At 32.6% G+C, this 25,771-nt stretch overlaps 1 pseudogene; it reads right to left on the bottom strand.

Moving 5' to 3' along the window:
- LOC139889115 (U-box domain-containing protein 14-like) overlaps positions 1-25,771 on the bottom strand; it is a 38,825-nt pseudogene that overhangs the window by 580 nt on the left and 12,474 nt on the right.

Raw genomic sequence — 25,771 nt, 5'->3', positions numbered from 1 at the left:
TATATATATAATAACTTAAAATAATAATATACGATATAACTAAATTGTTATTAAAATATATATATATATATATATATATATATATATATATATATATATATATATATATATATATATATATATATATATATATATATATATATATATATATATATATATATATATATATATATAGAGGCAGGATCAATGGGGAAGTAACCAATCGGGGGGAAGTAACCAATCGGGGGGAAACGGGGGGAAGCAAAATTTTTTTTTTTCGTTTTTTTGGAATTTTTTTCCGGCATCAAGATCACACGAAAATATGAACATTTAGAAGAGACACTTCGTGATGAATGTTATTATTTAGGCGGGAAAACGATCGACAAAAATAACATTCAAGATAATATTGTTCGTGAAGAATATGAAGGTTTTTTTATGTTTTGTGAAGTAAAATTTAGCCCGATTTAGATTTTAGGGTTTAGGGTTTAGAGTTTGGTGTTTTGGGTTTATTCTATAAACCCAAAACACCAAACCCTAAACCCTAAACCCTAAACCCTAAACTCTAAACCGTTCGTGTTAAAAACTCAATCTAAATCCTAAATCTAAACCCTAAATCTAAACCCTAAACCCTAAATTTCTAAACCCTAATATCTAAACCCTATAAACCCTAATATCTAAACCCTAATATCTAAACCCCAATAGCTAAAACCTCAACATACGCTCGAAAAACACGATAATTGTTATATATTACTTCTTCGAGCGTTTTTCCGCCAAAATAAAAACATTTATCACAAAATGTCTCTACTAAATGTTCATATTTTCTCTCTATTAAATGTTCATATTTTCATCCCATCTATAATGTTCGTGAACAAAGTTTTTTCAAAAAACGAAAAAAATTTTTTTTGCTTCCCCCCGCTTCCCCCAATTGGTTACTTCCCTCTTGATCCTACCACTATATATATATATATATATATATATATATATATATATATATATATATATATATTTATATATATATATATAAGTATATATATATATATATATATATATATATAGAGCATATCAAATATAATTATTTAATAATTGTAATACTCGATGAACGTTTCGATTAATATTTATAGAAGTTTAATTCGAACTTATGTGATTTTTAAATAAACGGTAATCCAAAAAGAAGTCATATAAATTATAGACTTTTATCCGCCACTAATAATCAACGGAGCACGATACATCACTCCATGTAAATCTGTCGGTAAAAGATTACCAATATTGTGGCTGCTTACTATTCGATTAATTGATCTGTGTCACTGATTAGGATTCCGTGTCACTGATTAGGATTGCCATTATAGTATTATAATTTACTTTATGTGATTTAAATCACAAATAAGACACAATTGATTGATTCACCCGTGATTATTTGATTCGTCATTTGATCACTGTATTGTTCTATTGTTGGCCACTTACAGAAAATATATTTATTATTAAATTATATATTTTGTTCTAAATTATTCCGTGACTGAATCATCAAAGTTATTGCATATGATTACTGTGTTATGTTAGACTTTCATGACATATAATTATATATATATATACACACACGTTATTATATGATCAAACTTGCACCCATTTTCATATTATGTATTTTTTTTCATGAGCCATCTTCACCACCAATTTCTTCAAACCCATTAACCACTATACGATAATTGCTACTGCTTACGATTTGCTAATCAATCAAACCAAAACGCCAAGATCACCACCATGATCATCAACCTCAAGACAAACGTGTAAGTATACTACTACTACTCGAAACAATCACTATCACAATCGACACTTTATGACCATCATAAACCGCCTTTCATCGCCACCCTGCAACACCTTCACCATCGAATACTTATGTGTATGTTTCTTGTTTGACATACACCAACACAGACCCATTTGTTTTGCTACTTCTTGACTACTTCCATTTCATGGTTACACAAAACCCACTTAGATCAACACCACACTCTTCGAAATCTACCACCATTATCAACGTATTTTACCATTATTTGAAACCGTTTCTACTATGCTTGTTTCTCTTTCTGCGTCACTCAAACTAACTGCTACTACAAATAACGGTTAATGAACCACCATACCAACATCATACTGCTACTATGTAAGTTCCTGTTATCTGTTTTGTTCGAGCTCCATCAACCCTACTTGTTTTCTGTTGCAGCTCAAACAAGGATGCCGCAGCTTCTGTCTTTCCTTATTGATCGAACAGACCACCACCATGAACCAACATTATGACCGGTTCCCATCTCATTTCTTTTACAGCTAATCGTCACCCTTGTTTCTATTTCAATTCAAAATCAACACCCATCATCACCATTGATCGAATTATTGTTTTGACACGAAATAAACATCGATCACAACCCACCATGTCCACCACCATCGAATCACAGCCAAAGTACAAATCAAACCCACAAAATCACAGCTGCCATCGAGCAATATATCATCACCATTATCAAACATTACAGCTGCAACCTACGATCAATATTACTGTTCACTGCTACCCACTTGTTTATGGTATCGACTCATAATAAACCCAAAACATCACCTTTTAACCATCACCATCTTCGGTCAACTATTACTACTGCGTTTTCTTTTGGTTCCAAGCAATAAGAAAATGATAAACGATATGATGATGAAGAATTTTCGCCTGTCACTTTTTCTTAATTGCCGATATGCTACCATTTCTTTACCTAGTGGAGAGATTAGTAAATTGTTTTCATTAGGCCACTTGATATTTTAAATAACGAAAATAAGCTGTAAAGTTATCAAGGTTTATGTCTCCCACTATGAAATTCCAAATGATTTAGATCATGGACGTTTTCTTTTTCTTCAGTGGGCCGTTAAGATTCTGTTAACAAATAGGCCGTATTCCATTTATTGTTATATGAGGCTTATTGTAATTGTAGCGACCCCGACAAATCGTCAAGTGACGGCGTCGGCTACGTGGGTCCCATTACCTGATTATAAGTCTTTTAGATAACTTTTGACCAAAATATGTCGCCTTCATTTCAAAATAAAGATTGTTTCAAAGTTTACAAGAATTGTTCAACCAATAGTTAAGTTACAACGTTAATGCGAATGAAATCTAGGCGACACGGTTTAAAGTAAAGTCAAAAGACGCTCCATGAAATGCACGTATACTCGACATCCAATGCAAGTATCAAATAATGAGCGGAAGCATGTTTCACATATCGTGTAAGACCTGAGAAAAACATAGAAATCTGTCAACAAAAAACGTTGGTGAAATCATAGGTTTAAGTAAGTAAGTGAGTAAAAGTAAGTAAGTCGAACCACAAGGTTTGCAAAGTTGAAATAATAGTAATACATTCTAAAAGTTAATATTCACGAGCACCCAATTATCAAAGCTTAACATTCCATCCATTGTATACCCCATCCATAGTGCTAGAACAAACACTGATTCTCGAAAATATATTTCATCCGTAGACGGTAGCGAACCGTCAGAGATGAGGGTTGTCAACCCATATGGCCATATAACATAAGTTCTCGCTTACACCATCTGATGTAACTAATGATAATCGGATTGAGGATTTTCGTTCTAAACTCGTATGTAGAATGTTTGTTTTCCCGTTCTTGTGTTCACTTAGTTCAAAAGAATCGTTTATGTTTTCTCATCCCAAAAGTAAGTTTAAAAGAGTAAAAGTGGGACTATGATCTCACCTTGAGTGCGAGAGTTATAAAAGTACTTCAACAAGTAAACGCGTGCAAAGACAAGGCTAGTCTTGACCTAAACATATAGGTTATATCAATAACGGTAAACACAAACGGTCAAAGATGTTCAATTAGTCCTATGGCTCGTTACGACTCGATTATATTAACATGTGAATCAACTAGTCAAGTTTCATGCAAGATACAAGTAAGTAATCATGTTAGAAAGGTTGCATAAGTATTTGGTTAAGTTTGACAAAAAGTCAAACTTGGTCGGGTCAAAGTCAACGGAAAAGTCAACGGGGTCGGGTTGGGTATCCGACAATTTTTCTAAGTTATATAATCATATATGAGCATGTTAGCCAAGTTTCATGTTAATCGGAGGTCCGTAGCATAGTAAAAATTTTACGTCAAAAGATCAAAGCAAACAGCCCATTTTAGTGTATCAGGACGGTGTCCCAAAAATCAGGACGGTGTCCTGATATGAAGAGTGGGACAGCGTCCCAAATATCAAGACGGCGTCCCAATATGAAGAGTGGGACGGCGTCCCAATTGCCTTCCAGGCCCTGTTTGCTGAATTTCTCAAGTGCACGACCCAAACTTCAAACAATCACAATTTATGATCCGCAAACAATTAGAACATGTATTTTATATCATCGGAAAGCTATTTCGACAAGGAATACAACTAACCACATATCATAAATCAAAATCATCATTTAAGACAACAAAAACCTCGTCGAAAGTTCGTTAAACGTTCCAAATCAAGGTTTCAAGTTCATCAATTGCAATTTAAGTTTCGGGAATCCAATTTATACATATGATATGCCGTTTTGAAGGTAATGAAACATGTAATACAACTAAATACTTATTAACAACATTTCATGGCATTCAAATCATCAAAAGTTCATTTAAAGTCTATCAAACTCTAACGAAAATTCACAAAAATCAATAGTCATGAGTTTGATGTTTCCTTAATCAACCTATACATCAAAACGAAGCTAAAGATACTAGTAACACTTTTAAAACATGCACTTTAACAATCTAACAACATTTGATCATCCAAAATCAAGGATTTAGCAAGAAATTTTCATATTGAACTAGTTACACCAAAAACAACGAATCGGGCATACAAATTACATACACGACATCACAATGAGCCATAGACACTAATTAACAACTTTATAAGTCAAGAACACGAATTTAAAGAAATCTAGTGTTTTAGAAATGTTACCCAAAATCGAAGTAGTTAGCATCAAATCGAAGAGGATGATGAGAGGATCAAGAATATGTAGTTTGTTTTGATGTTTACTTCCTTGGTGAGATTTGGATGATGATTTTATGTTTGAGAAATGAGAGAGTTTGAAAGTATCAAAAATGGAAAAGGGAGGATGAATGAAAGGGATGAAGGAGGTTGACTCTTTGACCTAGTCAAAAGTTTGATACTTTGGCAAGTTTGGTCCCTCAACTTTGAATCGGGTGCGGAAAATAACCGAACGAATTATTTTAAGCTACACGGGAGTACGGGAGATATTAAAATCCGATAACGAAAATATTTAAAATGTTACATAACAAAGGATACGAATTTAGATACGAAGGGTATTATTTAAAAAGAAAAAGACGGGCGTTAAAATAATTTAACGGAAAAATGCGGGATGTTACATTATCCACACCTCAAAAGAAATTTCGTCCCGAAATTTAGTTGAAAGTAGTAGTCGATATCTCCTACTCGAGACTTTACGTTGTCAATGCTATGAATAAGTGAAAGTACGTCCTTGAGTGTTCTCATGAATTTGGATAGTCAGGGTTTTACGTTGTATTAAGATTTGGTTTTACGATCCCCAGTTTCAACTGGTTTTCCCCTATGAAGAGAAGTTTGTCATCAATAGTTGATGTATCTAGCAGGATTGCACGTTCCTGTTCCGCAGGACACGTTTCTAAGTTTGTTACACGAAAAGTAGGGTAAACGGAAACTTAATTGCATCGGAAGTTCTAAACGGTAGGAAGCGGTTCCAATACGCTCCAAGGTTTCAAAAGGTTCAATATTGCATATATAGCCTTTCTCGATTTCCTAAAATGGATTTCACCTTTCCAAGGTGCGGTTTCTCAATATTACGCGATTACACACTGGGATTTGTGAGGTTTTCATCTAAGTTTGGTATAACTCTTCTGGCGACCATGGGTTGTCTCTAGCCCTCCTCGGACTTGAACGATCTCAATTGTTGTTTCTTGATGGAGTTCAGATTCGGCGATTTGCTTGCCGCATGCTTTGGTTAAATGAACAGGGGTATGACATTAGCTGTCATATAGGGTTTCGGAAGTGCTGCGTTAATATACGAGTGATAGCTGTCGTCGTAAAAGGAACTACTAAAGGTGACAATACCAGTCTGTAACATGTCTTTCCAAGATTGAATCGTACGTTTGCTCGGTTCGTCGGTTGTGGGAGATACGCGGTACGTATGTCCAAGTGGGTTTCCAAGGTTTCTTGCAAAACTAGAAGCGATACGAGTATTTTGATCCGAGGTAATTGGCAATGGTACACCGTGTTAGAATAGGATCTCTTAAGATATGTTTGAACAAGTCAGTTAGGGTTCGAAAAAAAAATGTTCGTTAGGACTATTCACCCTCGTGGCGAATACTAAGGTAATATGAGGAATTTCTCTATCCATGGAGAAATGTTACAAGGAGTTCCCTTAAACGGAAGTGCGAGCGATAAAGATAGGAGTGAAACGAGGACTTAGAATAGGATGAGCTTACATCTCGAGGTTGCCATAACGTGCCTCTAGTTGTCAAAAAAAAAAAAAATGAAGTCTGAAAGAGAAACGAGATAGTACACGTAATTGTATAGTTCGGGGTTGAATAATGGTTGGACGATTATCAGCAATGCAAGGGCGTTAAGTCAAAGAAGAGTGAAGTATCGTTGGATTGTGTGTTATCTTAAATTCCAGTAATATCAGACGGTAACGGTGAAATAACATAGGTATGTAGTGTGGTACGTGATGACGAGAAAGTTGATCGGATCCACAATTTAGTATTCGAATTCTTCGCGCAAAATAACGAATTTTAGTTACGTTGATTTTGAGTCGAGAGAGTATGCCTTTCGGCGTTCAAGTAGAAATATTTCCATGTTTGAGTTCCATCTAGTGCTATACGAATTTAGCTAGGAAGGTTGGTGTGAAGAATCACGTTCAAGGCTCAGACATGAAGAGGTTTTAAGTTGTGTAACACGAGAAAAGTCAGAAATGAATCTTCGGTAACAACCGGTGAGATCTAAGATTTTTACGAATACAAGTCTGAGTTGGGAGAGTTTCCTGATTACATGTGGCTTGATTTCGAGATTGATTGTAACGACCTGACCATAAACATCATGGTCTAGAAAATTGGACTTCGTTCAACAGAAATTCTCACTCAGAGACTTTGGTATAGAGTTGCTCTTTTCTCAAAAGTTCGAGCGGGAGATGGTGATGTTGTTCGTTTTCCTTCTTTACTTGGATAGGTCAAGATATCATCTATAAATATGATAACGAATTAGTCCATATGAATTTGCATACGCGGTTCGAGAGGTTTGTGGATACGGGCGTGCCTTGGATAAATCGTATGGTACCAAGAGAGATTTACAACTAACGTTGTGAGTTCGGAAGATGGCTTAGGAGACATCGTCTCCCTTAACCCCCAATTGGTGATAACCGGAACGGAGGTCGATTTGGAATACACACGAGTTTCACGCAAATAATCATGAGGTCATGGATACGAGGAAGTGGGTATCGGTTTCCAACCAAAAATTATTTAGTTCACAAAAATCCATACATAATTGTAGGAAAGAAAGAAAAAAAAAAATTTCTCCTTAACGAATAGGTTTTGAGCTCCTTAGTTCTATAGGTGTCAAGTCATAATTCTTAACGTATATCCTCTGATAAAATTTATAGGCACACAATATATTCCGTTGGTCACTTAAATTGCCTAAGTAGTGTCTAGGGAAAAAGTGGAGTGCAAAGAGCACGAGTCAAAGACTTGGTTATAAAACGTCTAGCGGTAATGGAATCGAATAAGTATGAAGTATACGGTTTGTTGTGAAGAAACGTACCCGTTACTAGTCCATCGTCGTTCCGGGCATCCTAGGTGTCGATGTTGAAGGTTCAACGGCGTGCGTTGGGGTTGATTTTCTTATTTGGGCACACATTCCTAAAATGACCCAGTTGGCCACATTCGAAGCAATCACCCGTTCTGTGTGCGTTGGGCATCTTTCGAGCGACGGGTCCTTGGCGCCGGTGGCGAAACCTGCCACATCCTTCAAAGTGATACTTGTGGCATTCGTTACAAAAAGGTAGTTTTCCGGCATAGCCTTTCTTGTCGTTGGAGGTAAAAGGCTTCTTGGCGGGGTTGTTGTTATTGTTGTGGTTGCTTGATTGAGAGGCTTCCCATGTTCTTTTGTTGTTACTCGGGTGGTTCTCGACCATTGGTGCCGGTGCTTCCATTTCATTCACCGTTTCTAAGGCTTGGCGGGCCATTGTTAAAGCCTCTTGTAGGTTAGTGGGTTGAGATGTCATTACCTTGTGTTGAATGCTCTTAGGGAGGCCATCCATGTAAAGTTCGACTCTTAGGGATTCGGGAGTCATGAGATTTGGACACATCGAGACTAGTTCGGTAAACCGTTGATTATAAGCTTCGAGGTCATTTCCGACCGTTTTTAAATTCCTTAGACCCTGTTCGAGCCTTCGAGTCTCGTCGTGCGGGAAGTATTCGGTGATCATTCTTTCTCTTAATTCGGTCCAAGAGAGTGTGTGGGCTTCATCGCTTCCCACTAATTGTACATACGTGTTCCACCATGAGAGAGCAATACCGGTGAAAGTGAGGGTGGAAAACTTGACCTTATCTTGGTCTCGACAACCGCTTGTGTTAAAAACGGTCTCCATTTTTTCAAACCATCGGGTGAGAGTAACCGGTCCCCCGGTTCCATCGAAAGTGGGAGGATTGTACTTCATGAAGTTCTTGTAGGAGCAACCTTCGATTGAATTACCGGCTCCATGATTGTTGTTGTTAGAAAAGTGATCGGCCACGGCCGTACCCACGGCGGTGGTTATCATTCGTTGAAGAGCTTGTTCTAGAGTTTCGAGAGGAGTATTGTGTTGACCTTGGTGAGCCATTGTTCCTTCATGAGACAAGAATATCGTTGGTTAGTATTTTCAACAATACTAACCGTGGCATGGAATAAGGATAGAGAGAAAATTTTCCTTGACTCGCCTTAAATTCTCTATGTCATAATGTCGGAACGTCCATGTGAATCACCGTAATATAATCCCGGAAATTATATTACCCTGATTCTCATGTGCATTTAACATTACTTCATAAAGTCAAGGTGGCGCATCAACAAAATTTATCAACGTAAGATCAAGATCGAATACGAGTTAGATATGATAGAAGAGTTCGAGTATAAATGCACAATTAGTCAAATAATTCCTACTTCAGTCTATATGCCGGTTGTAGTCTAGATTCACCTATGTACCCTATGACTCGGGGTGGACACAAATGAACTCTAAATCCCTACAACCAAGGCTCTGATACCACTTGTAGCGACCCCGACAAATCGTCAAGTGACGGCGTCGGCTACGTGGGTCCCATTACCTGATTATAAGTCTTTTAGATAACTTTTGACCAAAATATGTCGCCTTCATTTCAAAATAAAGATTGTTTCAAAGTTTACAAGAATTGTTCAACCAATAGTTAAGTTACAACGTTAATGCGAATGAAATCTAGGCGACACGGTTTAAAGTAAAGTCAAAAGACGCTCCATGAAATGCACGTATACTCGACATCCAATGCAAGTATCAAATAATGAGCGGAAGCATGTTTCACATATCGTGTAAGACCTGAGAAAAACATAGAAATCTGTCAACAAAAAACGTTGGTGAAATCATAGGTTTAAGTAAGTAAGTGAGTAAAAGTAAATAAGTCGAACCACAAGGTTTGCAAAGTTGAAATAATAGTAATACATTCTAAAAGTTAATATTCACGAGCACCCAATTATCAAAGCTTAACATTCCATCCATTGTATACCCCATCCATAGTGCTAGAACAAACACTGATTCTCGAAAATATATTTCATCCGTAGACGGTAGCGAACCGTCAGAGATGAGGGTTGTCAACCCATATGGCCATATAACATAAGTTCTCGCTTACACCATCTGATGTAACTAATGATAATCGGATTGAGGATTTTCGTTCTAAACTCGTATGTAGAATGTTTGTTTTCCCGTTCTTGTGTTCACTTAGTTCAAAAGAATCGTTTATGTTTTCTCATCCCAAAAGTAAGTTTAAAAGAGTAAAAGTGGGACTATGATCTCACCTTGAGTGCGAGAGTTATAAAAGTACTTCAACAAGTAAACGCGTGCAAAGACAAGGCTAGTCTTGACCTAAACATATAGGTTATATCAATAACGGTAAACACAAACGGTCAAAGATGTTCAATTAGTCCTATGGCTCGTTACGACTCGATTATATTAACATGTGAATCAACTAGTCAAGTTTCATGCAAGATACAAGTAAGTAATCATGTTAGAAAGGTTGCATAAGTATTTGGTTAAGTTTGACAAAAAGTCAAACTTAGTCGGGTCAAAGTCAACGGAAAAGTCAACGGGGTCGGGTTGGGTATCCGACAATTTTTCTAAGTTATATAATCATATATGAGCATGTTAGCCAAGTTTCATGTTAATCGGAGGTCCGTAGCATAGTAAACATTTTACGTCAAAAGATCAAAGCAAACAGCCCATTTTAGTGTATCAGGACGGTGTTCCAAAAATCAGGACGGTGTCCTGATATGAAGAGTGGGACGGCGTCCCAAATATCAAGACAGCGTCCCAATATGAAGAGTGGGACGGCGTCCCAAATATCAGGACGGCGTCCCAATTGCCTTCCAGGCCCTGTTTGCTGAATTTCTCAAGTGCACGACCCAAACTTCAAACAATCACAATTTATGATCCGCAAACAATTAGAACATGTATTTTATATCATCGGAAAGCTATTTCGACAAGGAATACAACTAACCACATTACATAAATCAAAATCATCATTTAAGACAACAAAAACCTCGTCGAAAGTTCGTTAAATGTTCCAAATCAAGGTTTCAAGTTCATCAATTGCAATTTAAGTTTCGGGAATCCAATTTATACATATGATATGCCGTTTTGAAGGTAATGAAACATGTAATACAACTAAATACTTACTAACAACATTTCATGGCATTCAAATCATCAAAAGTTCATTTAAAGTCTATCAAACTCTAACGAAAATTCACAAAAATCAATAGTCATGAGTTTGATGTTTCCTTAATCAACCTATACATCAAAACGAAGCTAAAGATACTAGTAACACTTTTAAAACATGCACTTTAACAATCTAACAATATTTGATCATCCAAAATCAAGGATTTAGCAAGAAATTTTCATATTGAACTAGTTACACCAAAAACAACGAATCGGGCATACAAATTACATACACGACATCACAATGAGCCATAGACACTAATTAACAACTTTATAAGTCAAGAACACGAATTTAAAGAAATCTAGTGTTTTAGAAATGTTACCCAAAATCGAAGTAGTTAGCATCAAATCGAAGAGGATGATGAGAGGATCAAGAATATGTAGTTTGTTTTGATGTTTACTTCCTTGGTGAGATTTGGATGATGATTTTATGTTTGAGAAATGAGAGAGTTTGAAAGTATCAAAAATGGAAAAGGGAGGATGAATGAAAGGGATGAAGGAGGTTGACTCTTTGACCTAGTCAAAAGTTTGATACTTTGGCAAGTTTGGTCCCTCAACTTTGAATCGGGTGCGGAAAATAACCGAACGAATTATTTTAAGCTACACGGGAGTACGGGAGATATTAAAATCCGATAACGAAAATATTTAAAATGTTACATAACAAAGGATACGAATTTAGATACGAAGGGTTTTATTTAAAAAGAAAAAGACGGGCGTTAAAATAATTTAATGGAAAAATGCGGGATGTTACAGTAATGACCCGACTTTTTCGACTTGCCTCTGTGCTTTGTGTTTTCACGAAACTACGTATTTGTGCGTACTGAGCTATATTATACTCTGGGAACTCCCTATATGTTGATTACTTTCATTTATATGTTAAAACGTATCATTAAGTACGTATGATACTTAACTTAATCCTCCAAATCCTTTATGACCGTTAGTGTCACTTGACGTTTTTAATGAACTGCGTACTGCGTACACGTTTAACTTTTGTCATAATCGGAACATTATGACTACGAAATACTAATTGCTATTTTATAATAACAATTACTTGGGTTTTTGGATGTTTAATTACGCTTAGTAATTTACTAGAGCACACTAGTTAGTCTTGTTGGACTTTCTACCTTGTTGGACCTTAGCCCACCCTACACTAGTTAGTGGACTATTTAATTAGCCCAATTATAAGTAACTAGTGACCCATTAATATAAGACAAATGCCTATTTATTAGAGGGAACATACTAGCATTTTTGTCAAGAATTATCCTTAATGTTGCATGAGATCCTAACATAAGCACCAACTTTAGATAACCATTAACCAAAAAGCAAAAAGGTGCCCCCCTTGGAAACCCACGGCCTAACCACCACCACCCACACCTCACCTCCTATAAATACTAAGCCATTTCCTCACCATTCGCACTTGATTTCCATTCACAATTTACACACACTTGTTCATTTATTTTCTCTCTAGTCTAAAGCTTGTAAGTATTTTGAATTTTTTTCTTCTTCTCCTTCTCATCATCACGAGTTCATCATCATCATTAGAAGATCAAGCTTTTTAGCTTTTGATCTTGATTACATCTTGTAGATTCAAACATGGATTTGAATCCTTCAAGAACATGGAAGATTCAAGTTTTCTAGCTTTGAATCTTCACCTACCTTGTAGATCTAAATCTTTTAGCTTTAATCTTGTTATTTTATTATAAAGATTCAAACTTGTGTTTGTAATCTTCATGTATCTTAAAGATCCAAGCTTTATGCTTCAAGATCTTCAAGAACACTAAAGATCCAAGCTTTTTAGCTTAGGGTCTCATTATTATGTTAAAAATCTTAGCTTTTTAGCTTATGGTCTCATTACTTTCATTATTTTATTAAAGATCTTAGCTTTATAGCTTATGGTCTCATTAATCTTGTAAAGGTTCAAGCTTTCTAGCTTTGTAATCTTATAACTTGTGTGAAAAGGATTCAAGCTCTCTAGCTTAGGGTTCCATCACTTTATTTGATTTAGATTATGTTCATACTTATTTGATTGAAGTAAAGTTTGTAGCTTTAATTGTAAATGGAACTTGTAATTGTGTTAAGACTAAGGATATGACGTAACCTTGGTTCATCATCCATCTAAGACTCTTAAATGAGTTGTGTTCTTACTTGGTCTTAAAATATTGTGTGTTGATGGTAGAATCTTGGTCAAGGTGATGCTAACCCATCAATGAGTTGTACACTTGAAGCTTACAAACATCAAGGATGAGAACCGTGATGAGCATCAAGCACCGAAAACCCTACCGGAGCACTTTTTTACTATTTTTCGAGATCTGATCAGATTCCTGAACTTCTGGAAAATTGATTTTCAGTTAGTTCGTTTCGATTAGATGACTTTTCATTTAGGCCTTGTCTTAATCCGATATACGGTTTAGGATTTATAGCCCTCCGAAAGTCACTACGCCGTTGTAACGTTGTGCTGAAATTTCTGACCTACTCGCACTTAAACCGTCGTCACGGTCAAACGAAGACGATTTAGGTTCTGAAAATTGGTCAGCGGTTAGAGAACTCATATACGGAGCCATAGCCACTGACTACGCATCTTTTAATTTTGTATAGAGGTCGTAGCAGCTGACCGAAATCAGCCTATTATTTCGATCTCAATTCTTGTCAAACTTACTTAGCTTTTATGATGATGAATGATGATGATGATGACACTTAAACTTAATTTATTTACTTTTAAACTTATTAGGACAACATACTGACCTAGTGACCTTTGACTTAAGTTTACGACCTTTCGGACCGACTTACTACCTGCATACGTTTCATATCGACTTTTACTGCTTATTCACTGTGAGTTATAGCTTCCCTTTTTACTTATACTATTTTTGGGACTGAGAATACATGCACTTTTTACGTTTTACTTACTTGACACGAGAACTTAAACTTATTGTATGTGTGGGTTATATAACGGCATAAACATTCCCCTTAGCACGGTAACGTTTAATCATTGGTTTTTAACCGGTGAACGCGAATATTAGATATGGATTCATAGGGTTTGACATCCCCACTCGGGCTAGTCGCGCTAGCATTTAATGGGTGTTTGATACTTCGAGGACATACACACTCACCAAGTGTACTTTTAGGGGGTATTACTATTACGTTAACTTAGTTACCGGGTGCCCACGGATAAGCATATACTTTTCATACTATTTTGAATACGATAACTCGTGGTCTACATTACTTTACTGTTTACAAACTATATGTAACGACCCGGAAATTTCCGACCAAATTTAAACTCTAATCTTTATATGTTTCCGACACGATAAGCAAAAACCTTAATGTTGAGACTAGAAAGTTTGAAATCTGTATTCGAATAACTAGTTACCCTTTGACCAAGCCTGACGATTCACGAACAATTGTTGTTAACAAATATGTATATATGAATATTTATATATATGTACATAAATATAAATGCATGTATATATGATAATTATAAATAATAAAATATAATCTGAACAATAGAAGTAGATATATAAAATAGGATACAAAATAATTAAGTTGTTATTAAAATGAATCTATATATATAATTATTATGATATGTATATTAACATAAAATTTATAAATAATAAATATACTCAATAAAAGTTATTATATAATATATAACTAATAAATATTACATAAGTGATAAATTGTAAAATTAATTACAAGTTTAATTGTAGTTGTTATATTATTATTACATTCAATTATTTTTATTAATGTTAATAATATCAATATAATTAATATTATTGTTATATTAATTTTTAATAGTATTATCATTATAAATTTCACTAAAATTGTTATTATTATTACTATTTATTATTAATATTACTCTTACTATTGCTATTATTATATTTTTTTTTTTATTATTAGAATTTTTGATTATAACTAACATAATTATAAATATTGATTATTAATTCATTATTTATTAATATCATTTAAAAAAAAAAAAAATCAAAAATCGTATATAAGGACTTGTAACTAGAATCTATTTCCATATCAACTCAACTGTGTTTGATTTTGGTTTTATCTCTAAAATTTCTAAATGGTACCAATCAATTTCACACAAGAACAAAATTTGGTTATGAGTCAATATCTTTTTCTTGATTTTTTTTTTGGTTTCTTGTGTCTGTATCGAATATTTATGTCGACTAATCATGCTATAAAATTTGTCATTTACAATCACAATTGAAGAAGAGATATAATTTAAAAAAAAAAAAAGAAACCGACGGTTCCTGTATTTCCACTTTTTGGTAAAATCTCGAATTTGAAACATTTTTCAAAAACTAAAAACGCAGTTGTGTTAGGATTCCTTAAATGAAACTATCTGCAAAGTGTAAGCTATCAATTTTCAAAATCAAAGGTGAATTTCGGAGTCAAAGCATTCGAAGAAAAAGTCAAACGAATGGGTTCATAGCGAAATCTGTATTCATTTTGATGTTTCTGATCAAATTGAGGGTAGAGAAAGTTTCTAGCAATGATTTAACATCTTTTTCATTTTTTAATCTTGATCTAAAACACATTAAACTTTCGAATTTGAACTTGAGTTGACATCGAGTCTTTAACCTTCTGTTACAGCGGGTTTTCTTGAAATACTTTGCTGATTTAATTAACCCATTTAACCACTAAACGTTTCTCTGTTATTTCCAAATTCTAAGTTACTTATGTCATGTGTATTGACTGGTTTTGATCCCTGTTGATTGCAAGCCAATTCCTGATCGATAATAAAATGAGGGAGATGAGACAGATAAGTTAAAGGATAAATATATATGGGAATGGAATTAAAACGAATAAGCAGATTGGTTCAGGTGGTTAAGTGTTGGTTTGGTGTAATAAGGGATCATGGGTTCGAGCCCTACAATGCTCTATTCTTTTTAGAATTTAATTGGAAGGTAGTTATTATTATTATTATTATTGTTATTATTATTATGATTAATATTATTATTATAAATCATTATTGTTATTATTATAATTATTATTATTATTATTGTTATAAGTACTATTATTATTACTATCGTTATTTTTATCATTAATGAAATCAGAAACATTATTATCATTAATATTAATATTAAGTATTATCATTATCATTTTTTTATCATTATAAATATTATTTTTGTATCATTATAATAATTATCATAATAAATAAATAATATATATATATATATATGAATAATATATTTAATAATTTTGACATAACAAAATTTTAAATTAAACATATGAACGAATATATGAAATATACATATTAATGATTTAAAAATAATATAACTAATAAGGTTATATATATATATATATATATATATATATATATATATATATATATATATATATATATATATATATATATATATATATATATATATATATAGTTGATCGAATACAATTATGTATATTGATAAATATACAAATGATATAGGTTCGTGAATCCAAGGCCAACCCTACATTTGTTCAACGATGTTATATGTATTTTTACTACAAAATACATTAGGTGAGTATATAGTCCCCTTTTAAACTCTAAATATTTTTGGGCTGAGAATACATGCGCTACTTTTATAAATGATTTACGATATGGACACAAGTGATCAAAAATAAAATCTACGTTGAGTTGTACCATGGCATATCTCTTTATACTTGGTAGCTAATATTTACGTGAGGAGCGTAAACGCGAATCCTGTTGATAGATCTATCGGGCCTGACAACCCCAGCCGGGCTGGACGACCAGTTTTAAACGGTTGCACAGTACTTCGTTTCGTTACTACAATTGGTACGGTGTAGGGTTTATTTAAGAATATGCTGCTGTGATTTAAATGTTAAGTATGGTTACCAAGTGCTCAACGACTTTTCCATATACTTGCGAGTGTATTATGTATATATATATGAAATCTTGTGGTCCACAGTTATAAAGCTGCTAGCAACAAAACCTATATCTCATCAACTTTATGTTGACGTTTTAAAGCATGTTATTCTCAGGTACGAATTAAGTCTTCCGCTGTGCATTTGCTCATGTTAAGGACATATCTTGGAGTCGATCATCGCAAAGGAACCAAATATTGATGACTTCGTCCAGGAGGATTAGGACGGGTTGTTAAAGTTGGTATCAGAGCGTTGGTCTTAGTGAACCAGGCCTTGCATTAGTGTGTCTAACTAGTAGTTGTTAGGATACATTAGCGAGTCTGGACTTTGACCGTGTCTACATGTCAAAAAGTTTTGCTTATCATTTTTAGTCAGAAAACATCTGCTTATCATCCTTAGGAAATTGCCTGCTTATCATTCTTAAGTCTAGACACGTCTTACTGCATTTAGTGCATCGATAGTGTATAGACGAAATTCATATCTTCGCGTATCTGATAATTCATATCTTAGCACATCCGTAGACTTGCCTGACATATGTCATAGGTTCCTCTGTATTCTACGAAATCTTTAAGTATTACATATATAGATATTCTATATAGCGAGAATATCACCCGATATCTGAAAATCATTTCATATCGAAGATCCCTTCCATCCATCAAATTGCCCTCTTGGCGATGAACCTGAAGCACTTACCGGCGAACTTGTTCGAAAACCATTTTCTCTCATTTCTAACGTATCTCGTCACGATTATATATTATCCCATATTTCGAACCTTATTCATCCGCGACCGACAATAATCATAGAAAAAGTCAACGAATTTCGCGCTCGAGTTGTAGCTTTGGAGAATATGGTGCAAAATTTACAAACACCAACAGCATAATCAGTACCACCATCATCAACACCGACAGTACCCATATCACTTTAACCACAACTGCGTCGTAAACCTCAACATCATAATCTGTGCCTCGGATATCAAACTCACACGCCTCAATAACCCCATCTGTACTTCGAGTATGATCTTCGTTCTACATAACGTTCTACATCAATTATTTCCGTTTTACGTAACGTTCTACCTTATTTATCTTCGTTCGACATGGTGATTATGTAATCTCTAATGTTTTAGAGATCATGTAATCTAGTATTAACAATAAATCGAATGAGCTTAATATCTTATTGACTCATTAAATCCATAATTGCATCTGAAGAAAATATATATGCAAGTACATTTTCATAAAGATTGTAATTAAAAATTCTTTCGTACAAACTATTAATGATGAAAAATATTTTAACGGGTAGGTAGTACCCGAGGAATATTTAGATTTCACATTAATAAGTTACACTGTACATTCTTCGAATCTGATTCAACTATCATTTACTATCCTACTTACAACCATTGTTATACGTATCCGTTCACCGCCGAATAACCATTTCCATTCAAATTTCATATTTGGATTTTGACCTATCAGAATCCAACAAGTGGCATAATGAAGAAAACATTGGACATGATAAAAAAAAATTTGTTAGAAACAAACGAATTAACTAATTGAAATTCTGTTAAGATTCCACGCTAACTGTTCCTAGCTAACTGTGCCCAGCTAACTGATTAACATTTAATTTACCGCAGTTTACATTCTCGCAATTTTATTTCTGCATTTTACATACCGTCGGGACACATGTACAACAATACGTCGGATTAATTCTGAGACAACACGTTGTGGAATGGGTCATGATATATATTTATTTATTTTACGCACTTTAAATAACGGGACACGTATGCAAGGTTTCGACTTATCATATCGACCCATCTATATATATATATTTCGGAACAACCGTAGACACTCTATATGTGAAGGTGGGAGTTGGCTATACAGGGTCGGAGTTGATTCCAAAATATATATATACTTTGAGTTGTGATCGACACTGAGACCGGTACACGGGTCACGATACGTATTAATTAATTATGTATATTAAATTATATATGAATATATTGAATTGTTGAACTATTGGACCATTGGACAATTGGACTGCTAACTTTGGACAATTAAAATAAATTAAAATATTGATTATAACATATGAAACTAAACAATTCTTCAAGTTTGCCACTTGTTTTCATCTTAAACCTCATTTGTACCTCGACAATTACAATCCATATTCGAACCGATCATGATTCTTGAAAATACCTCGATCGAGAAGTTGAACCTGCCACACCTCGTCTACGAAAGAAAGATTTATGCATACAGTTATGCACCTGAAAAACTTTCGAAACCAAAGTTATAGTTAAAACATAACCGCGTCGAATTCCTTATCATTCATTAGCAAAAACCACCTTACGATTTTTTTTAAGTAGCCAATTTTGTCACAGCTCCAGCAGAACAACTTCGACCTTTCATTCGAATAAGTCTTATTATAACTTTGATATATACGATTGGTTTTCCTCATCGTTACCGGGGAACCTTTCATACTCCGCCATGTTATCATCAGCATTTAATCATCTAAAAACACAATTCGCCCAAAAACACCTCGGATTGATAATCGACGATTCAGATATGACTGCATTAAATGCAGAGGAAACAGTAAAATTTTAGATGGCCTAAATGGCCAAAAGTTTGATGATAAAGAAGGGAATGTTAGGAACGCTCGATAGAAAATTTAGTGCTGAAAAATGGATTGAGCTAACCATGAAGGAAACAAAGAACAAATACAAGGAATGAACCTGCCTTCAAATAATGCAAATGATTCAGTGTCTGTTGAAACCGTCAGTATGAACCCTACTCCTTATTCTAAACTTTTTCAGATGATATTATTCATCATCATCTTATCTTAGATATTATAAGATATCTTCATATTTTCCGCTATACATATTCTCCATATTTCTAAAGATATTTTCACAACTATTCCTATCTGCAATCATCTATCTCCTCGTAATATCTGCGATACGACATAAAAGAAACTGTGTTAGTTTCTAAATTCTGAAATCTTCAAGTTTAAAATATGAATGTTTTGAAGCAGTGTTGGGAACTGATGCGTGAATTAGTATAATATAATGAAACTTGATCAACTTCATTATATTACAGTAAGTCATGTTGAGTTTCTAATGGAATGTGATGATTCGCAGTACCCTCATCAGGTGCCATGTTACACAGCTCTTGCATTCTATATAAATTCTAAAAATATCAAGAAAATATTTCTTGATGATTCGGTCTTTTTCCAGGATATTCTGGTAATTTGACAAATCAAAATCGTGCCATTACCATTTCTTTCTAAGAGCATTAGCTATGTTCATTCCAAATCTCATACTTACGAATTCTGGACCATTACTCGCTTAACTCGAAGTCGGGAAGAGAAAACGAAAGCATGAAGTTACGGAAAATAATGAAGAATATAAAGCCCAAATATAACTCATAAATTATAAGCTGTGTATATCAATTCGTATTGCAACGTAAAGACACGGGAGAATTAGAAACATTATAATTCCAAGAAAATCAAAAAAATAAATAGATTCTTCTGGCGGTAGATGAAAGAGAAGAATGAAAGATATGAAAGTTAGAAGTATAATAAGAATCAGGATTGGATGAAGCATATTAAGGAATAAATAGAGGAAGAAAGAATAGAAGGTGTGGAAAATAAGGAAACAGAGGAGGTAGATTTATAGTGAAATATCCGACAAAGAAATCAAAACAGATTGCCACATTAAATCAAAGAAGATTCTGATCCCTAAAGAGCCAAATCTTGTTACATAAGATTTTCTTTAAATCCCTTAAATTCTGGAAATCAATCCAAATCACGTCATCGGTTAAAACAATTCCATATTCACTCATTTCATTCTTTTGTGATAGCTTCACTCGTGCGCTTCACATGATCGAATCGTTTTATCCATAACTTTCAATAATGATAAAACTCTATTATTACCTCATATTTGTCATTAAACATTCCTATTGTTATTTATGACAACCTCTACCAAATTTCGGGGACGAAATTTCTTTAACGGGTGGGTACTGTAACGACCCGGAAATTTCCGACCAAATTTAAACTCTAATCTTTATATATTTCTGACACGATAAGCAAAAACCTTAATGTTGAGACTAGAAAGTTTGAAATCTGTATTCGGATAACTAGTTACCCTTTGACCAAGCCTGACGATTCACGAACAATTGTTCTTAACAAATATGTATATATGAATATTTATATATATGTACATAAATATAAATGCATGTATATATGATAATTATAAATAATAAAATATAATCTGAACAATAGAAGTAGATATATAAAATAGGATACAAAATAATTAAGTTGTTATTAAAATGAATCTATATATATAATTATTATGATATGTATATTAACATAAAATTTATAAATAATAAATATACTCAATAAAAGTTATTATATAATATATAACTAATAAATATTACATAAGTGATAAATTGTAAAATTAATTACAAGTTTAATTGTAGTTGTTATATTATTATTACATTCAATTATTTTTATTAATGTTAATAATATCAATATAATTAATATTATTGTTATATTAATTTTTAATAGTATTATCATTATAAATTTCACTAAAATTGTTATTATTATTACTATTTATTATTAATATTACTCTTACTATTGCTATTATTATAATTTTTTTTATTATTAGAATTTTTGATTAAAACTAACATAATTATAAATATTGATTATTAATTCATTATTTATTAATATCATTTTAAAAAAAAATAATCAAAAATCGTATATAAGGACTTGTAACTAGAATCTATTTCCATATCAACTCAACTGTGTTTGATTTTGGTTTTATCTCTAAAATTTCTAAATGGTACCAATCAATTTCACACAAGAACAAAATTTGGTTATGAGTCAATATCTTTTTCTTGATTTTTTTTTAGTTTCTTGTGTCTGTATCGAATATTTATGTCGACTAATCATGCTATAAAATTTGTCATTTACAATCACAATTGAAGAAGAGATATAATTTAAAAAAAAAAAAAAAAAGAAACCGACGGTTCCTGTATTTCCACTTTTTGGTAAAATCTCGAATTTGAAACATTTTTCAAAAACTAAAAACGCAGTTGTGTTGGGATTCCTTAAATGAAACTATCTGCAAAGTGTAAGCTATCAATTTTCAAAATCAAAGGTGAATTTCGGAGTCAAAGCATTCGAAGAAAAAGTCAAACGAATGGGTTCATAGCGAAATCTGTATTCATTTTGATGTTTCTGATCAAATTGAGGGTAGAGAAAGTTTCTAGCAATGATTTAACATCTTTTTCATGTTTTAATCTTGATCTAAAACACATTAAACTTTCGAATTTGAACTTGAGTTGACATCGAGTCTTTAACCTTCTGTTACAGCGGGTTTTCTTGAAATACTTTGCTGATTTAATTAACCCATTTAACCACTAAACGTTTCTCTGTTATTTCCAAATTCTAAGTTACTTATGTCATGTGTATTGACTGGTTTTGATCCCCGTTGATTGCAAGCCAATTCCTGATCGATAATAAAATGAGGGAGATGAGACAGATAAGTTAAAGGATAAATATATATGGGAATGGAATTAAAACGAATAAGCAGATTGGTTCAGGTGGTTAAGTGTTGGTTTGGTGTAATAAGGGATCATGGGTTCGAGCCCTACAATGCTCTATTCATTTTAGAATTTAATTGGAAGGTAGTTATTATTATTATTATTATTGTTATTATTATTATGATTAATATTATTATTATAAATCATTATTGTTATTATTATAATTATTATTATTATTATTGTTATAAGTACTATTATTATTACTATCGTTATTTTTATCATTAATGAAATCAGAAACATTATTATCATTAATATTAATATTAAGTATTATCATTATCATTTTTTTTATCATTATAAATATTATTTTTGTATCATTATAATAATTATCATAATAAATAAATAATATATATATATATATGAATAATATATTTAATAATTTTGACATAACAAAATTTTAAATTAAACATATGAACGAATATATGAAATATACATATTAATGATTTAAAAATAATATAACTAATAAGGTTATATATATATATATATATATATATATATATATATATATATATATATATATATATATATATAGTTGATCGAATACAATTATGTATATTGATAAATATACAAATGATATAGGTTCGTGAATCCAAGGCCAACCCTACATTTGTTCAACGATGTTATATGTATTTTTACTACAAAATACATTAGGTGAGTATATAGTCCCCTTTTAAACTCTAAATATTTTTGGGCTGAGAATACATGCGCTACTTTTATAAATGATTTACGATATGGACACAAGTGATCAAAAATAAAATCTACGTTGAGTTGTACCATGGCATATCTCTTTATACTTGGTAGCTAATATTTACGTGAGGAGCGTAAACGCGAATCCTGTTGATAGATCTATCGGGCCTGACAACCCCAGCCGGGCTGGACGACCAGTTTTAAACGGTTGCACAGTACTTCGTTTCGTTACTACAATTGGTACGGTGTAGGGTTTATTTAAGAATATGCTGCTGTGATTTAAATGTTAAGTATGGTTACCAAGTGCTCAACGACTTTTCCATACACTTGCGAGTGTATTATGTATATATATATGAAATCTTGTGGTCCATAGTTATAACGCTGCTAGCAACAAAACCTATATCTCACCAACTTTATGTTGACGTTTTAAAGCATGTTATTCTCAGGTACGAATTAAGTCTTCCGCTGTGCATTTGCTCATGTTAAGGACATATCTTGGAGTCGATCATCGCAAAGGAACCAAATGTTGATGACTTCGTCCAGGAGGATTAGGACGGGTTGTTAAACTATATCTCACCAACATTCGTGTTAACTTTTAAGTGTGTATTTCTCAGGTGCTTAGACGATGTTGCTTCCGCTGTTAGACTTACTATCTTGGTGTTTTAGACTTGCTGTTATGGACCTGCTGTGTTAGATTTCCGCTGCATTACTTAGAGATGTCTCAATCATGAAACTTTTATCTTGCATTTGTAACTTATGTTATTTTCAAATAATGATTTTGTAACGACCTTTGTGTCAAGTTATCTTTTGTAAACGCTATCTTTTATGAATGCAAAACTGATTTTCAAATAGCATGTAGTATTCGACCGTGTAAAGATCCTGTTGTTGACGAATCGTACACGATGATTTTGTACGGGGCGTCACACTTATGGATCCAACTAAACATCTACTTGGACTGATTTTGTATGGGATCGTGTTTGATATGCTGTTGGGCCGAATTATCTAAGGTATCTAGTTGGGCCGATTGGTTTGCTGTTTCCTTTCCTTCCTGCTCGTGTTAATAACTGCCGATTGAAACATAATATGTAATGTTGTGATTTCATAAGTATAATTACTTTGATAATTAGGGTGAAAGAATAAATGATATAGATGATATTCACGATGTGATAATGAGCACGATTATGATTAGAGTTATGAAGAGAATGGTATAAGATGTTAGATGATATATGATATTGATGATGATATTTAAGGCGTATGATTAGGATAGTGATGATCATGATGAGATGATTATGATTTATGATTATGATCATGATTCATGATTCATGATTATGATACGAATATGATTATGAATTATGATTATGATTATGATTTACGATCATGGTCATGATTTATGATTATGATATGATTAAGATATGACTATGATGATAATATGGTTATGAAAATTGATTCGGTTCATATTAAGATAATGATGATGATATTGAAGAAGACAGTTGAAAGAGTTAAAAGAAATTAAGTATCATATAATTCAGAAACAAATGGGTAGAGCAATGGTTTAGTGGTGTTGTGTTTAAGCGAGAGGTCTCGAGTTCAAGCCTGGGCTCGGGCATTTTTTTTTTAGAAAAGAAGAAGAAGAATGCAGAAGTAAAAGTTAAAAACAATTTAAGTTGGGAGTTATTTCAGAATTGAAGCACATAGCGTAATGGTTAATGATGTTATCGGGAGGTCGCGGGGTCAAACCCGGACTTAGCATTTTTTTTTGAAGGCTACTTCTTTGAGGTAGTAATACTATTACCATTCCTATTATTATTATCGTATCATTATTATTTTTTTTATCATTTTTATTATTAGTATTACTATTACTAAGTATTATGAATATTATTGTTATTACTATTATTAACATTATTATTATTATTATCATCATTATTACTTTTAACATTAAAATTATTATTTTTAACATTATTATTATTATTTTTATTATTATTATTATTATTATTATTATTATTATTATTATTATTATTATTATTATTATTATTATTATTATTATTATTATTATTATCATTATTTGTATTATTAAAATTACCATTAGTATTATTATTACTATTACAACAAATGTATTTATATAAAATATAATTATTACCTATAACATAATTATATTAATATATTTTATTTATTTATTTAAAGTATATAAAATAAATATAGTTAATTCAATTATTAATGAAACCCATAATTAATATAACAATTATATCACTAATAATAATATATATAAATTTGTTCGATTAGTGATGTGTGCAGAGGTGTATACGAAATAGTATTATTTTTAATATGAAATACGGCGAAATATGATACAAGTTTTATTTATTTATAGAGTGGATATACCTAAACCTTGCTACAACACTTATAGGCAGTGTACCTAATCGTACAGTAGTGTAGTTTTTAGTAAGTCCGGTTCGTTCCGCAGGGAGCTAGCCAAGTTTAACGCTATATTTTTAAAACTATATTTGTATAAATAATATTATTATTATTATAAAAAGGGGGTTTTTACCGTTTAATAACCGGTTTGTCGATTTTAAATAAAGCGTAAAGATAAATGACGATAATATAAATGACAGAATTTAAATTGCGATAAAGTAAATTGCAGTAATTAAAATGAAAGTAAATAAAAGTATGATGAAATATAAAATAAAAGTATTATGC

Source organism: Rutidosis leptorrhynchoides, chromosome 2, assembly GCF_046630445.1.
Source record: "Rutidosis leptorrhynchoides isolate AG116_Rl617_1_P2 chromosome 2, CSIRO_AGI_Rlap_v1, whole genome shotgun sequence".
Classification (NCBI taxonomy): Eukaryota; Viridiplantae; Streptophyta; class Magnoliopsida; order Asterales; family Asteraceae; genus Rutidosis; species Rutidosis leptorrhynchoides.
This window is presented reverse-complemented; position numbering and strand designations above follow the sequence as displayed.